Raw genomic sequence first — 16,762 nt, 5'->3', positions numbered from 1 at the left:
AATACAAAAAATTAGCTGGGCGTGGTGGCGGGTGCCTGTAGTCCCAGCTACTCGAGAGGATGAGGCAGGAGAATGGCGTGAACCCGGGAGGTGGAGCTTGCAGTGAGTCGATATCACACCACTGCACTCCAGCCTGGGCAACAGAGTGAGACTCCGTCTCAAAAAAAAAAAAAAAGAAAAAGAAAAAATTCCTTGTCACTGTTGCAGTGTAGCTCCAGGCTTACGTGGTCTAAAAAATGCAGTGTCTCATAAATGTTTTATGGCCAAATACCCATGGTAATCAATGAATTTTCCTTCTATGTCTAGTTACTGCATAAAGATAATAATCTTCCAACTCAATGTACATTTATTGAACACCTGGTATATGCAGGCATATTAAGGGAATGTTTCCTCCACTGGAAATGCTGTCACACTTTGCTCTTCACCTTAGCTTAAATGTCAGTACCTCAGAGAGGCCTTCACTGATTCTCAAACCAGCCTTTATTTCCTTTCAAATCCCCTGATTCTCTTTTCTTCATTGCATTTATCAAAATTTGTCATCAAATATTAATGAGTGTAATCTATTTATTTATTTATCTATCTGACATGGAGTCTCACTCTGTCATCCAGACTGGAGTGCAGCGGTGCAATCTCAGCTCACTGCAACCTCCGCCTCCCAGGTTCAAGCAATTCTCCTGCCTCAGCCTTCAGGGTAGCTGGGATTATAGGCTCATGCCACTACGCCCAGCTAATTTTTTATATTTTTGGTAGAGATGGGATTTCACCATGTTGGCCGGGCTGATCTCAAACTCCTGACCTCAAGTGATCCACCCACCTCAGCCTCCCAAAATCCTGGGATTACAGGTGTGAGCCACCTGAACGCAACCCAGGTGTAATCTTTTAAAAATGTCTATAGTTTCCAAAAGAATGAAGATAATACCTGTTAGATTCACCATTGCACAGACAGCACCGTACAGTGTACCTAGCACATAGAGACAATCCATAAATGTCATTGAATCACCAAATGAATGCACATAGTTTTCGTGCTTTTCTCTGCACATGTGGTAGAATATGGCCACCCTATGCACAAAGCTTCCAGTCGAGAAACCCGGAAGACTAACTTTTCTGAATATAAATCTCTTGCTACGGAGAGTGAAACTGAGTAGTCTAATTTGAAACAGGTAAGCACAATTAGTCCAATGAGATATGGCCAAGAGATTGGGCCTCCTATTGTATAAACATGACTTTCTTAGCTCATCTTTGCACTTTGGGGAGAGGAATTTGGGTTATTTTCTCAGAGAACGGAACTGATGGGTAACCCCAAATAGTTCTAACTACAACAAAGATTCCAGGCTTGTGAGAAAAAAGACAAGTCTCCGCCCTCCAAAAATGTATGAGATAGTAGGAGGTCATAAGACCGAATAACCACATTTCAACTCAGATTATGTCACCTGGCTTAAAAGGTATATAAATGTGGCTGGGCACAATGGCTTACTCCTGTAATCCCAGCACTGTGGGAGGCCACGGTGGGCGGATCACAAGATCAGGAGTTCGAGACCAGCCTGACCAACATGGTGAAATCCCGTCTCTACTAAAAATACAAAAATTAGCCAGGCATGGTGGTGGGCGCCTGTAATCCCAGCTACTCAGGAGGCTGAGGCAGGAGAATCGCTTGAATCCAGGAGGCAGAGGTTGCAGTGAGCCGAGATCTTGCCACTGCACTGCAGCCTAGGCGACAGAGTGAGACTCTGTCTCAAGAAAAAAAAAAAAAAAAAAAGGTATATAAATCATGTTATGGGATAGAGAGGAAATAAAGAAAACACTGTACTGTAATTATAGGAAAATATATACAGAACCTTGTTTTATCTTTGATAAAAAGATAGTGACATTGAAACACTATTTCCATTGCAAATATTGTTTCCTAACAGCTACAAATGACTTAAATGAAAGTAGGTTTGTTTCAAAAACAGATGACATCTTGCCTCAATTTTTAAAAATCAAATGGTGACATTGTTGATAATGGTAGTATAAAGAGGACCCTAAAAAAAAAAAAAATTGTTTTTCTTTCCTGTGTGGGAAGATAATTGTGCTATACTTCCCATGTTGAAAGGGACCTACTTATTTTCAAAATATAAACTTAAGAATTAGTCTAGATGACATTGAACAATGTGAATTCAATTATTCTCTACAACAAAAATCCATAGGAAAACGTGAGCTTTTATTAATTAGAAAGATAATAATTATTCATATGTAATTTGAACTAACCTACATCTTGAAGGATTAAATCTGATAATCTGTGTGTGTGTGTGTGTATGTGTGTGTGTGTGTATATATATATATATATATATATATATTTTTTTTTTTTTTTTAAGACAGAGTTTTGTTCTTGTTGCCCAGGCGGGAGTGCAGTGGCACTCTTACTGCAACCTCTGCCTCCCAGCTTCAAGCGATTCTCCTACCTCAGCCTCCCCAGTAGCTGGAATTACAGGCATGTGCCACCATACCCGGCTGATTTTTTGTATTTTTAGTAGAGACGGGGTTTCTCCATGTTGGTCAGGCTGGTCTCGAACTCCCGACCTCAGGTGATCCACCACCTTGGCCTCCCAAGGTGCTGGGATTACAGGCGTGAGCCACCGTGCCCGGCCAATCTGTATAATTTAAACTCTTGCTCCATAAAATTAAAGTAACTGTAGTAGGAGACCTAGAGATTACTTTGGTTTGTTTAAGCCACTGTTATCTGGATTTTTTGTTTTGCAAAATGAAATGTAAACCTGAGGGAAGAGGAAGAGCCTGGGTCTGATGGAGCCCCAGGGAAATCGCTGCTGCTGCTGGTGTTTGCAGGTCTCGGGGAGCCAGGCCTGGGCGGGGTGTGTCTCGATGCCAGAGCTGGCGGTGCAGAAGGTGGTGGTCCGCCCCCTGGTGCTGCTCAGTGTGGTGGATCATTTCAACTGAATCGGCAAGGCTGGAAACCAGAAGCATGTTGTTGGTGTGCTTTTGGGGTCATGGCAAAAGAAAGTACTTGATATATCAAACAGTGTACAATTCCTTTTGATGAAGATGACAAAGACAATTCTGTGTGGTTTTTAGACCATGATTATTTGGAAAACGTGTATGGAATGTTTAAGAAAAGTCAATACCAGAGAAAGAATAGTTGGCTGGTACCACACAAGCCCTGAAATACACATGAATGACATTACCATCAATGAACTCATGAAAAGATACTATCCTAAGTCGGTATTGGTCATTATTGACGTGAATCCAAAGGACCTAGAGTTGCCCACAGAAGCGTACATTTCAGTGGAAGAAGTCCATGATGATGGAACTCCAACCTTGAAAACATTTGAACACGTGACCAGTGAAATTGGAGCAGAGTAAGCTGAGGAAGTTGGAGTTGAATACTTGTTACGAGACATCAAAGACATGACGGTGGGCACTCTGTCCCAGCGGATCACAAATCAGGTCCATGGTTTGAAGGGACTGAACTCCAAGCTTCTGGATATCAGGAGCTACCTGGAAGAAGTAGCCACAGGCAAGCTGCCCATCCACCACCAGATCATCTACGAGCTGCAGGACGTCTTCAGCCTGCTGCCAGACATGAACCTGCAGGAGCCTCTTAAGGCCTTTTACCTGAGGACCAAGGACCAGATGGTGGTAGTGTACTTGCCCTCACTGATCCATTCTGTGGTTGCTCTGCACAACCTCATCAACAAGATTGCCAACCAGGATGGAGACAAGAAAGAAGGGCAGGAAAAAGAAAAGAGCAAAAAGATAGAAAAGTTGATAAGGAGAAAGATAAAGATAAGGAAAAGAGTGATGTAAAGAAAGAGGAGAAAAAGTAAAACGTGTATTAAACAGCTTTTTTATACCTGTAATCCCAGCATTTTGGGAGGCCAAGGCGGGCGGATCACCCAAAGTCGGGAGTTCAAGACCAGCCTGACCAACATGGAGAAACTCCATGTCTACTAAAATCACAAAATTAGCCGGGCATGGTGGCGCATGAGAATCGCTTGAACCTGGGAGGCGGAGGTTGCAGGGAGCCGAGATCACACCATTGCACTCTAGCCTGGGCAACAAGAGCAAAACTCCGTCTCAAAAAGATAAATAAATAAAATGTAAAAAATAAAAATAAAAAGTTTTCATGGTTTCAGGGTTTCATTTCCCTTATAAGGAAATTGAAAAATACTGAAAAGTTTAAAGGAGAAAAAAAATATGTGTAATCCTGCCATTAAGTAATAACCACTATTAACATTTGTATTATTCAAATTTTTATATCTATATTATCACTTCTAATATCTACTTATATCATCACATGGATATGACAATTTTCTTAATTACTCTCCTGTGGTTACCAATTTTTTGCCCTTATAAATAATGTTGCAATAAATGCCTTTGAATATAGACATCTTGGTTGAAATTTTAGCTCTCTCCATAAAAGATATTCCTATGGGCATTATAAAAGCATTAAGGCTTTTGATCAGTACTGCCAAATCGCTTACTGGAAGTATTTTGCAAATTTGCAACTTCACTCAATGGTCTGTGCAAATGGCTGTCTCATATTGATGGTTTTTTAGATCTGTGCTAATTGTATGTAAAAAAAAAAAAAGCATCTGTTTTTACTTTGCATTTTTCACTATTAGAGAAGTTGAAATATTTAAATATCTCTATTAGTCTTTTATTCTTCTGCAAAGTATCTCTTTTGTCCTTTATCTTTTTTCGTGGAATTGTATATATAGTTATATAGCTATATTAGACAGATATAAGTATCTTCCATGTTTTTAATTTGTTTCAAAACTAGCAATATGCATAAGCTAACATTCAGAGCAATCAAACTGCCATGATTCACCATTTTGCATTATTAAGATACTCTGTGTCATTAGAGTGAAATATGTAAATGATTTTAGCTATCTAGATGGAAAACAACTTGTAAATACCAAGAATTGTAATTATTATATAAACACATTAGAGATAAATATGAAAACAATCCTGTACCTGGTAAATTCCTTAAACTGAATAGTAAGTAATGCAGAACTTTCTATTTACAGACCACAGAAGTATAGATTATACCACAAATGAATGCATTATAGGCCAGGCGCAGTGGCTCACGCCTGTAATCCCAACACTGTGGGAGGCCGAGGCAGGCAGATTACTTGAGCCCAGGAGTTTCAGACCAGCTTAGGCAACATAGCAAGACCTTGTCTCTATTTTTTTTAATAAAATAAGTAAATAAATACAGTATAAAGATTGCAGAAACTAAGAATGACGAGACATATTTTCTTTTCTTCACTACTGAGAAAAGAGTCACTGCCTCTAGCACAGTGACTTTGGATTTCTTCCTTATGCTAGAATTAAGCAATATTCACCATTTCATTCCTCCTTCTGCTGCTTATTCTATCTTAGCCTCTTGGGGTAATTCATGCTGTAGGTTATTAACAGAGATAAACCGGCTACTCTTTCTCCCTTCTCTTCAGTGTTATACATATTGCCATAATGCCCTAGCCAGTATCCATAAAAACTAGTAACCTAGGATACTTCCTAGCCTTGCATATACAACAATCTTTTCTACCAACTTATTTTAGGAGTAGGCTGTAAAACTCCAATTTAGAGTGCAAATATTTCCAGGAAGCCACTGGGAAAAGTCGTAGCTTAACTAGCAGTATAAAAATGGTAGAAAAGACATCATTCTGAAGTTTGGATATCTGGTACTGTCACTTACTAGCTTTGTGACCTGGGTAAACTAAGTTACATAATCTTCCTGAGTTTCAGTTTATTTATTTTCCTTATGGGATGATTGGGGAGATTGAATTAACATAGGTGAGATATATAGAAAAATGTACCCAGTGCCTGACACAGGAGACTTCAATATGAGGGCTTCTTTTCTTTCTGAACTGTTTTGCCAGCACTTTGAAAAGGAATAGATGCCACTAGGAGGCAGCAATAGCACACAAAGAACTAATTATCATGTGCACGTGCATGCCCAGACACACACACACACGCACGCACGCATATGCATGAGCACATATACAAAGCACACACATTCAAACCACATACACAAATCCACATGCATACCACACATACCACATATATACTCACACATTCACACAAAAGGGACAAATATGTTCACACACTCACACAAAAGGGACTAATACGCTCACACACTCACACAAAAGAAACAAATACACTCACACACTTGCACAGCAACCACATACATACTCTCTCACCCACACACAGGCATACTGGCACACACATGCACACAGCTCAAGCCACTCTCTTTCCTTTTCTTTCTTTCTTTTATCTTTTTAATCTTTTATTGAGAGATTAAAGCAGGGAATGATCCTCAGGCTAGTAGATAGAAAACGTCACTGAGGAATAGTACTTACTATTAAATTTGGGGCACAGGAAAGAGAGCCTATATATTGAAAGATTGGTCCACGTATTAGAAACTAGAGAATTATGTTATAAACTTCTTGCAGAAATATAGCATAAGAGATGAGTGAAAACATTGATTCCTTTGCATTTAGAACGCTGTCCTGCCATAAACCAAGAGAAAAAAGATGGTCATTGGAAAGAACCTTCTGTGACCTATTTGTCTTGGAAGAAGACCGCTCTAGCCATATGCATTTATAGAGTTCATAGTTATATAGTTATATGCATTTATAGAGTTCATAGTTATATAGTTATATGCATTTATAGAGTTCATAGTTATATAGTTATATGCATTTGTAGAGTTATAGTTATATAGTTTATAGAGTTCATTTGGTCTATGATTGCTAGGTGAGTAATATTACTTTGGAAAGATTCAGTACAACTGTGCAAAAATAGAGGATGGGCCGGTCGTGGTGGCTCACGCCAGTAATCTCAGCACTTTGGGAGGTCTAGGCAGGCAGATCACGAGGTCAGGAGATCGAGACCATCCTGGCTAACACAGTGAAACCCCATCTCTACTAAATATACAAAAAAATTAGCCGGCTGTGGTGGCCGGCGCCTGTAGTCCCAGCTACTTGGGAGGCTGAGGCAGGAGAATGGCCTGAACCCGGGAGGCGGAGCTTGCAGTGAGCTGAGATTGCGCCACTGCATTCCAGCCTAGGTGACAGAGCGAGACTCCGTCTCAAAAAAAAAAAAAAAAAAGAGGATGATAACCAGCTCCTTCTGGTTGTAGTTCTTCACTAGGCTGCCTGTGGCGGCTAGTACTTCCGGTACCATCTCCAGCAGGGGGAGATCACTGCTACTGTAGCTAGGGAGGGTACAGCAGAACTGATGACAGGCAACCTGGTGATCAGAGCATTTAAGAAGAAAAACACTTGAAAAAGGGAATCTACTTATGGCACAAAATGGACCACATAATCACTAAATAGAAGGGCTGCAATTGGGCAGTTTCTACCGATGGACTCCTCAAATCCAAATTGCCTCTTCCAATTACGAAAGTAGCAGATTTTTATTTCTGTGAATACACCATTAAATGAGAGGAATCAGGACTATCATCTAAGCTCTAAAGTCTACTCTGATTATTTTCCGGGGATCCAAACCTATCCAGCAGCCTAAAATGCCTTCCAGCGAACAAAATGGCACAAAACACAACCTTCAACAAACTTGCCATATCCCAGGAGCTTCTTTGTGGAATAGGCTGGGGAAGGGAGCAGTGTTGGAAAGGCGCTAAGGGTTTAAAACAGAAGCGCTGAGGTGTCAAAGTTAGGCATGCTGAATATCCGATGCTACCAAAATGCAGACCTAATTATTGTTTATAGGAGTAGTGTATGTGTATATAAATATGTGTATGTATTTTCTAGCTCTGTCTGTTGAAGAGGACCTAGAAGCAGTGATGCCTCAGTATCAATGAGCACATCCAGACACAATGCACACCTTGATTTCCAAACACCATTAACTTCAGTTCATTGGGGAAATGGTTGAGGTTTACAAATTATGATAAGCTTGGAGTAATTGTGTTTTAACCAAAAGCATGGTGGTGCGTGCCTGTTGTCCCAGCTACTTGGGAGGCTGAGGCGGGAGAATTGCTTGAACCCAGGAGGCAGAGGCTGCAGTGAGCCGAAATTGCGCCATTGCACTCCAGCCTGGCTACGGAGTGAGACTGTGTTTCAAAAAACAAAAAAGAAGTGCTCAAAGGTGGGGGTGGAGCAAGATGGCCAAATAGAGACCTCCAGTGATCATCCCCCTCATAGGAACACCAAATAGAACAACCATCCATGCAAAAAAGCACCATCATAACCAAAAATCCCTGTACCCAGCTTTAAAATTATATCAAGGAAAGAGGCACTGAAGAGGCTGGGAAAGACAATCTTGAGTTGTAGACACCACCCTTTGCTCATCCCCAGCAGCGGCCATGTGGTGCAGAGGGAGAATCTGTGTGCCTGGGGGAGGGAGTGTGAAGTGTTTGTGGGACTTTGCATTGGAATTCAGTGCTGTCTGTCACAGCAGAAAGCCACACAGGGCAGAATTCACCTGGTAACCATGAGGGAGCATGTAGACCAGCCCTAGCCTGGAAAGAATCATCCATCCCAGCAGCCAGACAGAACTTGAGTTCCAACTAGCACCATGACCATGGGGTAAAGTGCTCTGGGGTCCTACATAAACTTGAAAGGTGGTCTAGGCCACAAGGACTGAAATTCCTAGGCAAGTCTTAGTGCTGGGCTGGGCTTGGAGCCAGTGGTCTCTGGGTACACACAACCTATGAAACACCAGCTGGGGTGGTCAAGGGTGTGCTTGTGTTACCCCTCCCACAACCTCAGGCAGCACAGCTTGCAGCTCCAGGAAAGACTGCTTCCTTCTCCTCCAGGAGAGGAGAGGGAGGGGTAAAGAGAACTTTGTCTTGCAACTTGCATTCCAGCTCAGCCACAGCAGAATGGAGCATCAGGCTGAATCCTGGGGCCCCCATTCCAGGCCCTGTCTGCTGGACAACACTTCTTGACACACTCTAGCCACTGCCTTAAAGAGAAGTACCAGTTCTGGCAGGATTCATTACCTGATGATCCAAGAGCCCTTGGACTTGAATTAGCACCACCAGTTGCCAGGCTGTACTCACCACAAGACTTGAGTGAGACCCTGTGCCATGCCGACTTCAGGTGTGACCCAGCACATTTCCAGCTGTGGTGGTCACAGGGAGAGCCTCCTTTTACTTGAGGAAAGGAGAGGAAAGAGTAAAGGGGCTTTGTCTTGCACCTTGGGTACCAAGTAGGCCAAAGTGGGATAGAGCACAAAGCAGGATCCTGGGGTCCGTGATTCCAGGCCTTGGCCCCTGGGTGGCATTTCTGGACTTGCCCTAAGCCAGAGGGGAGCACACTGCCCTGAAGGAAGAGACTCAAGCCTGGCAGCTTGCACCACAAGCTGACTGAAGAGCTCTTGGGCCTTGAGTGAACATCATTGGTAGCCAGGCAGTAGTCACTCACTGCAGGCCTGGGATGGTGGTGACCAGGGGGAGAGACTCCTTGAGGAAAGGAGATGGAAGAGTAGGAAGTACTTTGTCTTGCAGTTTCGGTGCCAGCTCAGGCGCAGTAGAAAGAGCATCAGGTCAATTCCTAAGGTTCCCAACTCCAGGCCTTGCCCGGACAGCATTTCTGGACCTGCCCTGGGCTTAGGGAGAGCTCACAAGCCTGGCTGGATTCACCCCTGTTGACTAAAGAGCCCTAGGCCTTGAGTGAACAACAGATGGAAGACAGACAAGACCCAGTGCTGTGCTGGCTTTAGGTCTGACCTAGTACAGTCCCAGTTGTTGAGGCCACAAGGCTGCTTGTGTCACCCAGCTCCAAGCAGTTCGCATGGAAAGACAGACTCTGTCTGGGGGAAAGTAAGAGAAGAGAGCAAGAGTCTCTGGTTGGTAATCCAGGGAATTCTCTTGGATCTTACTTAAGACTACCAAAGTGATACCTCAAGAGGTCTGCAAGAGTCATCATTACTGGGCATGGGGTTCTCCTCGTGCACATATAGTTGCAGTGACCAAAGACTTAGATCACAACACTCAATTCCCTTTGAATACTTGGAAAGTCTTCCCAACAAACAAGCCCAGACTGCAAAGACTACAATAAATACCTAACTCTTTAATGCCCAGACAACAATTAACATCCATAAGCATCAAAACCATACTGGAAAACATGACAACTGGAAAACAAATGAACTAAGTAAGGCAACAGTGGCCTATTCTAGAGGGAGAGAGAGATGTGACCTTTCATACAGATAATTCGAAATAGCTGTTTTAAGCTTTCTCAAAAGTCAGGATAATACAAAGAAGGACTACAAAAGGATAATACAAAATTCAGAAAAGTGAGAAGAAGGAATTCAGAGTCCTGGGCCAGGCACAGTGGCTCACACCTGTAATCTCAGCACTTTGGGAGGCAGAGGCAGGCGGATCACCTGAGGTCAGGAGTTCGAGACTAGCCTGACCAACATGGAGAAACCTCATCTCTACTAAAAACACAAAATTTACCAGGCATGGTGGTGCATGCCTGTAATCCTAGCTACTCAGGATGCTGAGGCAGGAGAATTGCTTGAACCCGGGAGGCGGAGGTTGCAGTGAGCCAAGATCACGCCATTGTACTCTAGCCTGGGCAGCAAGAGCGAAACTCCGTCTCAAAAAAAAAAATTTTTTTTAATAAAATTAAAAAGTACCCAAAGGATATGGAGACATATCAAAAAGACACATGAGCCACTTGAAGTGGCTCCTACTGATCAATTCTGTGACAGTTCAAGCATTAAAATAATTATATTAGTGAACCATAACTCACTAAATAAGAATCCATGTGTTCACACTAATATTAACTAACTAATTAATTTGGGAAAGTGGGAAAGTACTTCCTTACAGCAGAATGAGAAATAATAAATGTAGAAGGAATGATAAATTTAAAAATTACTCATTGGCAACCATCACAAAAACAAGTGATTTAGGTAAAAATCTAAAATTACTGGATGAAAATTTGATGAAAAGCAGGATATTCACATAGTTGTGAAGTATCTCCCCATGAGATACTGATTAATTAATTACAAAGGACAATATAGTAAGATTACAATGTAGAAATCTGGCAGACATCAGATTTCTAACCAAGTAATCATAGTTAACACTACCAATAGTAACGGCATAAATTGATACCATGTACTTCCTGATATGATGCTCTAAGAAGATTACAATCTCACCTCTCTTGTAATCCTGGCCACAATACAACTGAAATCTCATCATAAGGTAACATCAGACAAACCCAAATGATTGTCCTCTACTCTTTAAAAAATTAAGATTGTGAGGGGGCACAGTGTCTCAACCCTGTAATCCCAGCACTTTGAGAGGCCAAGGTGGGAGAACTGCTTGAGATCAGGGGTTCAAGCCTGGCGAATATGGTGAAACCCTGCCTCAAAAAAAAAAAAAAAAGTTAAACAGGCATGGTCATGGGCACCTGTAATCTCAGCTACTTGGAAAGCTGAGGCAGGAGAAGTTGCAGTGAAGTAAGATCGTGCCACTGTACTCCAGCCTGGACAATAGAGCAAGACTCCATCTCAAAAAAAAAATATATATATATATATATAAAGATTGTAAGAAAGGAGGAAGAAAAATGGAGGAACTCTTCTAGATCTAAGAAAACTAAAAAGCAGGGCCATCTCATCTACAGTGGAGAATTAGATGCCACTTGAGAAACAATTTCTAATATACTGGATGCTGCTAGGCACCAAATGACCAGGCAGTTACAGCTGCCCATCACCAACCATATTCTGTCATACCCACCAAGTCATAAGGTCAAATGTGCCTAGCAACAACCCATGATAAGATGGTAATGGATATACCCTGAAGCTATATGATCAGAGGGTCAAAACTCCACATCATCCATCACTGTTGTACTAATGACATTCCTAAGTGCACATCTATAGCCATATGACCCCATATGATCCCGTAGGACCAGCTTAGAGCGGAGGAAAAAGCCTGAGCTTGGTTCATGGATATGAAGGTCTGTACGTGTGTGCAGGTAAACAAAAGGATAGCTACAATACAGCTTATTCAAAGAGCATCTTGAAAAACAGTGGTGAGAAAAAAATCCTCCCCATGGGAAGAATTTTGGATGGTCATCTTCCTTGTGTGGAAAAAGAAGTGGCTGACGATTAGAATATGTATGAACTCATAAGCAGTGGCTTGACAGAGTCTGAGAGGTGAGAAGAAAGATGGGTAGATCAGGTACCAAGACGACTGGAGTAGAGGCATGTGAATGAATAAATGGGGTGGGCACAAAGTATGAAGATCTTTGATGCACATATTAACTCCCACTAGCAAGGTACTACATAACCAGATAGAGAAAAAGACTCAGCCAGTTGACAGCATCTGGCCTCTATCACTGGCCACCCCAGTGCTGGCATAATGGCCACATGACTGAAATGGCTATGGTAACAAGGATGGAGATAATTCATAGGCCCAACAGCATGGTCTCCTACTTACATAGATTGATCTGGATACTGTCTTGGTTGAATGTCCAACCTGGCAAGCAACAGAGACCAAAGGCCAACGTTGAGCCTCCAAGATGACACCATCTCTCAAGCAGACCCACTGGCACGTAAGGTATCGAGGTGACTTCATTGGATCTACCTCTACTGAAGGAGCACAGATTCATTATGCTAGGAATCAATACTTATTTGGATATGCATTTGTTTTTCCTGCATCACCATCCGAGGACTTATGAAGTCGAATCCACTGATACAGGATCCCAAATAACATTGCACCAGATCAGGTAACCCAATTTATAGTAAAGGAGGTATGACAATAGGCCCCTGACCACAGGACCAACTGATCACATTATCTACCAAACCATCCAGAAGTTGCCAGCTGACAGAACCTTGAAATGGCCTGTTGAAAGCATAATCAAAGCACCAGCTTTGAGATATGATCCTCTATGATGAAGTAAATACTTTAAATCAAACATCTTCATTGTCTCCCCAATAGGAAAAACACATGGGTCTAGGAATCAAGGATTTGAAGCAGCAGTGGCCATGTTATTATTTCTCCCCTTGACTCACTTGGGAACATTTATGCTTTATTCCACATCTGAACTCTATAAGTTTAAAAGTCCTTGTTTCCAAAAGGGAAACACTTCCACTAGGGGCACAGCAAGTCCCATTGAACTATAAACTACAAATGGTGCCTGGCTACTTTGGGCTCCTTTTGCCAAGGAACCAGCAAGCAAAGATCTCACCGTCTTGGAAAGGGTCATTGGCCCTGATCATCAGGAGCAAATAGGGCTGCTGCCTCCTTAGTACTCCTTCATACAATTTTGATTATAAAAATCACAGAAACATCAGAAAGGCATAGAGTCCTTTCAGACCCCTCCAGGATGAAGGTCTTTGTCACACCACCAGAAAAGCCAGTGAGACCAACAGAAGAACCAGCCAAGGGTGAGGAGAATATGAAATGGATGGTGGTGGAGGAAGAAGATGAGTATCAGTTGCAGTTCGAAGGCCAACTACAGCATTGGGTGTTGTAGTTTATCTTACTAACCTTACTCTACTGAGTTTCACCCAAGAAAAGAGGTCTATCAGAATCCTGGAGGAGCTATTCTCAGAAAGCAGTGGATCAAGCAAAAAAAAAAAAAAAAAAGAAAAGAAAAAAAAGAGTGTATTGTCATGAGTACTATAGTGTGCCATCCAATTTTCCTTTAAGGTCTGAAGGGCAATGAATTGAGGGAAGTCACAGGTAAACAGTAAGGAATTGAGGTTCTCTTCCAATAGCCCAAAGGGAATTGAATCATGCCAACAACCTCTGACTGAGCTTAGAAGCAAATCCTCCTCCACTTGAGCCTTCAGATAAGACTGCAGCCCTGGCCAACCCCTGACACTTCTGTAGAAAATCGATTGACTATAAATGTGTGAGTTTATTTTTGAACTGCATATTCTCTTACATTGGTCTATGTGTCTGTATTTGTGTCAGCTGATTTGATTACTATAGCTTTGTAGTGTATTTTGAAGTTAGATGATGTGATGCCTCTAGCTTTGTTCTTTTCATTCAAGATCACTTTGGATATTCAGGGGCCTTTGTAGTTTCATACAAATTGTTTTTTCTATTTCTGTGAAAAATGTCATTGGAATTTTGATAGGGATTGCACTGAATCTGTAGATCACTTTGGGTAACAATGACATTTTAACAATATTAATTCTTCCAATCTATGAACATGAATATTATTCCATTTATTTGTGTCTTTTTTAATTCCTTTCATCAATATTTTATATTTTTCAACTACAAGTCTTTCACCTCCTTGGCTAAAATCGTAAGAGTGTGTGTGTGTGTATACATATATATTTGTAGCTATGTGAATGAGACTGTTTTCTTAATTTCTTTTTCAGATGGCTTGCTATTAGTGTATAGAAATGCTACTGATTTTGTGTGTTAATTTCATATTCTGGAACTTTACTGAATTTGCTTATTAGTTCCAACATATATTTTAAATTTAAAACACAATAAATGAATTATGAATCATTTGCAACAAAAGGTGGGATAATACAAAAATATTCTCTCCCCTTTTTCAGAACCAATGCAGTGATCGTGTGTGGGGCAGAAGACATTTTAATGTTTACTGCCCTCTTTCCATGTCTAGAGCTGTTAGGTAGGATAAGAGAGGCCTATTTTTAAATTAACATGCAACAAGTTAAAGAAAACAATGGTTCTAAAGCTTTGTGCTTTGAGAGGAGGAAACCAGAGCAGATGGTTTTTTGTTTGGCAAAAATCCCTAAATAGGGCTTTTGGTTTAGAAACGGGAAATACCACAGTCTCTCAAACTCCACCTTCAACACACACACACACACACACACAGAGAGAGAGAGAGAGAATGAGAGAGAGAGAGAGAGAGAGAGAGTCTGAAGGAAAGAGTTGGGGAAGAAAAAGTAAAATTGGGTTTGTTTGTTTGTTTGAGACAGAGTTTCGCTCTTGTCGCCCAGGCTAGAGTGCAATGGCGCCATTTTGACTCACTGCAACCTCCACCTCCCAGGTTCAAGCAATTCTCCTGCCTCAGCCACCCAAGTAGCTGGGGCTGCAGGTGCCTGCCACCACGCCCAGCTAATTTTTTTGTACCTGCCTTGGCCTCCTAAAGTGCTGGGATTACAGGTGTGAGCCAACGCGCCCGGCCGTAGAATTGTTTTTTAAGGTTAAGTAAAGGGAATTTGGAGCTTTTCAATGAAAGCATAGAAGGAAGGGGAGCCACTCTGGTTTCTGTAAAAGGAGGAGGAGCAGAGAAGCATCTTGGAGAAAAGATTCAGTCCACATCACATGGAATTGGGTTACGTTCTGAGAAAGAGGCATGGGTGGGAAATCCCATGGAGAACACAGATTGTGAAGTGATGGGTAGCACATAGTGCAGATGGCAAAGGGAAATAACTCCAGGACTTTTGTAAAAACAGGGACTAAAGAGTTAGAGCTGTAGCTGGAAAAAAGATGTGAAGTAACAGGGCTTCTTTTTTTAATGGGTGACATTACCATATATCTGTATGCTGATTGAAGTGTTCCAATAGAAAGGAAAAAATAAACATGGATGAGCATTAATTTCAGGAGTAAAATCCTTAAGCAGGAGAGAGAAAATGGGTCCTAGCACATAAAGAGAGGGTTTGTCCTTAGATGTTCATCCATTGTAACCTGACAGAAGGCAGATTCCGTGGTTGTCGATACTGGTAGAATGATGGATTTGGGAGTGGAAAGATTAAAAAAAAAAAAGATCTTTTCTATTTTCTCAGTGAAATAAGGAGCTAAGTTATCAGCTAAGGATGAGGAGAAGGAAGGTAGCTTGAGGAAGGTTGAGAAGAGAAATAGCCACTTTAGAGAGTAAGGGAGTGAACAAATTAGAGAAATAATAATAGGATTGTTGGGCAGAGCTGGAGGCCCATGTAAAGTTTGTTTATGAATTTAAAATGGGACCTATTGGCATGGTTGTGAGTTTCTCTTTTTTTTCTAGCCACATTCAGCTCCTCAGGTGCAGGCATAAGGAAGGCCGACAGCGCCAGCGGTGAGTTTGGCCAGCAAACACTACCGAAGGAGAGAAGGGCAAGGGAGTTGAATATATGCAAAGGAGCAACGTCAATGATGGGCCATGGAATTGTACTGGATACAGAAAAATTTTTTGGCACTATGTAAACCCAGCATCAAGGATGCAAATTCAGTCCTATTGACCTGGAAGTCCATGCTTACTTCTGTATGGCAATGCTTCTCAAACTTGAAGATGCACAAGAACTATCTGGAAACTTTGTCATAAATGCAGAATTCTGGGTCATTCTTAACAATTCTGGGGCACAACACTTGTTCTTTGGAATAAGCAGATAGGTCATAGTAATGGGGTAGGGGGTCTGTGGCCCATTCTATGAAAAATATTGTATTGCAGGTGTTTTACATGAAAGTGCTTGACAGTAGGATTTATTTACTTGTTTATTTATGTATTTATTGAGATGGAGTCTCACTCTATTGCCCAGGCTGGAATGTGGTGGCACAATCTCGGCTCACTGCAACCTCCACCTCCCAGGTTCAAGCAATTCTCCTGCCTCAGTCTCCTGAGTAGCTGGGATTACAGGCCCACATTACCATGCCCAGCTAATTTTTGTATTTTCAGTAGAGACGGGGTTTCATCATGTTGCCCAGGCTGGTCTCGGACTCCTGACCTCAGGTGATCCGCCCACCTCCGCCTCCCAAAGTGCTGGGATTACAGGCGTGAGCCACCGCACCCAGCCGAGAACAGGACTACACACAGGAAAAGTGGGATACCTAGACAATCGTTTATACTGTCAATTTCACAGCCATAAAATGATGATGTTCCAAATATTTGCATTTCTTAAC

The 16,762-nt window shown here is 41.8% G+C and overlaps 1 pseudogene; it reads left to right on the top strand.

Moving 5' to 3' along the window:
• The first annotated feature begins 2,856 nt into the window (after window positions 1–2,856).
• Window positions 2,857–3,872, top strand: LOC103243173 (26S proteasome non-ATPase regulatory subunit 7 pseudogene; annotated as a pseudogene).
• The last annotated feature ends 12,890 nt before the right edge of the window (window positions 3,873–16,762 follow it).

This window comes from Chlorocebus sabaeus, chromosome 16 (genome assembly GCF_047675955.1).
Source record: "Chlorocebus sabaeus isolate Y175 chromosome 16, mChlSab1.0.hap1, whole genome shotgun sequence".
Taxonomy (NCBI): Eukaryota; Metazoa; Chordata; class Mammalia; order Primates; family Cercopithecidae; genus Chlorocebus; species Chlorocebus sabaeus.
Note: the sequence above shows the minus strand (reverse complement) of the source record. Positions and strands in the feature narration are given on the sequence as shown.